General features: G+C 35.0%; 1 non-coding gene across 1 annotated transcript; it reads right to left on the reverse strand.

The window, feature by feature from the left end:
- Positions 1-862: 862 nt before the first annotated feature.
- Positions 863-969, reverse strand: LOC133833757 (small nucleolar RNA R71). Its single transcript, XR_009893120.1, has one exon. It is a non-coding gene; the product is annotated as a small nucleolar RNA R71 (small nucleolar RNA).
- Between the last annotated feature and the right edge of the window lie 759 nt (positions 970-1,728).

The raw sequence follows: 1,728 nt of genomic DNA on the forward strand, positions 1-1,728 counted from the left end.
ATAAATATTCATAAATATATATACATATCTATAAAAGAAAAAAAACGTAAAAAATATATTTATACATATATATATTTATTCTTATTTTTATTTCTATTTTTTTCATTTTCCTTTCTTTTGGTTAAAAAAAAGAACCATATATAAATATATATATTTATATAATTATCTTTTTTTACTAATTCTTACTCCATTTCTCTTTCTTAATTTTTTTTTTAGTTTAACACATATTTGAAAAAAAAAAAAAAGATTAAGCTTGTTAATTTATCTTCACTTCACTTTAATTTTCTTTTCTTTATTTTATTTTTGTGTTGTTTATTTTGTTGCTTAGTTTAGGCTTTTACTTTCTTTGCCTTAGTTTTCCTTAGAATTTAGGTTTTTTAAAAAAAAACATAAAATTTCAATAATAAAATGCTTAGTATTGCGAACAATTGTGTAATATTACAAATGGTAGAAACCGATATTGTTCTATGGAGAAAGATTGGTTGTTAAATAAGGTTTGTGATAGCGTTACCCTTCACACTTACTTGGGAACCTCGGGGAGTTTTGTCTAGGCAAGTGTGGATCTAAAGCGGTGCCTTGGCAACCTTCCCAATCGCCCTGGGAACATTTCGAGCATCCACCTTTGCACTATTACATTGCTGAACTTATTACTATTGGAAAAACCAAGCTTGTTCTATCAAAATAAGCCACGTTCTATAACCGAGCCGAAAATGCCGATTTTATGCGACTGAAGTTCTTCCCTTTCTCCTTGAAGGACAAAGCCAAAAGCTGGTTATACTCTTTGAGACCTATGTCTATTGGAACATGGGAGGAGATGACCAAATCCTTCTTTCTGAAACACTTCCCTAGCCATAAGACCAATAGTCTAAAACGACAGATTTCCACATTTTCCCAAAAGGGCAATGAAACGTTCTATCAAATCTGGGAAAGATTCAAAGATCTGTTAAATCAGTGCCCACACCATGGCTATGAGAACTGGCATTTGGTCAGTTACTTCTATGAAGGCCTCACGAGTCGTGAGCGCTAGTTTGTAGAAATGTTATGTAATGGTGAATTCCTCGAAAAAGAGCCAGACGATGCTCTTGAATATCTCAAAGAAACCGCGAAAAAGTCTCATACCTGGATTGGTCCAAGTGCTACTAATAGCACCAACTGACACAAACCATCTGGGATCTATCAACTTCGAGAAGAGGATAGTGTTAAGGCCCAACTCGAAGCTTTGAAAAATAAGTTTGAGGTCTTGATGACGAAAAATGGCCAAAAACCGCACATGATCGCTCAAGTGGAACCACAAGAACCTTGCTTTGTTTATGGAGGGATGAAGCACTTAGCTAAGGACTGCTTAGCTTTGAATGAAATGAGGGGGGTTTATGAGGAGCAATGCAATGCCTTAGGGGCATATAACAAGCCATTATCCCATATGTACAACTTGGAGAAACCACCCAAATTTCAGTTGGAGAGATTCCAACCAAGTTCAATCATCTGGATGCCAATGGAGAAATGAGCAACAAGTTCAACCATCAAAGGTGTAGTCTGCACCTCAATACAATGCTCATCCACAATGAAATTCTCTCGAGAATACTCTTCATGCATTCATAGAGGAACAATAAAAAATGAATCGCCAAATGATGGAAGAAATCAAGGAAATGAAATGTCAATTCTCAAAATTGACTGAATCCTTGGCCATTCCGGAAAAAGGAAAAATTCCTTCCCAACCGAAATTCAATT

The sequence above is a fragment of the Humulus lupulus genome, chromosome 4 (assembly GCF_963169125.1).
Source record: "Humulus lupulus chromosome 4, drHumLupu1.1, whole genome shotgun sequence".
Lineage (NCBI taxonomy): Eukaryota > Viridiplantae > Streptophyta > Magnoliopsida > Rosales > Cannabaceae > Humulus > Humulus lupulus.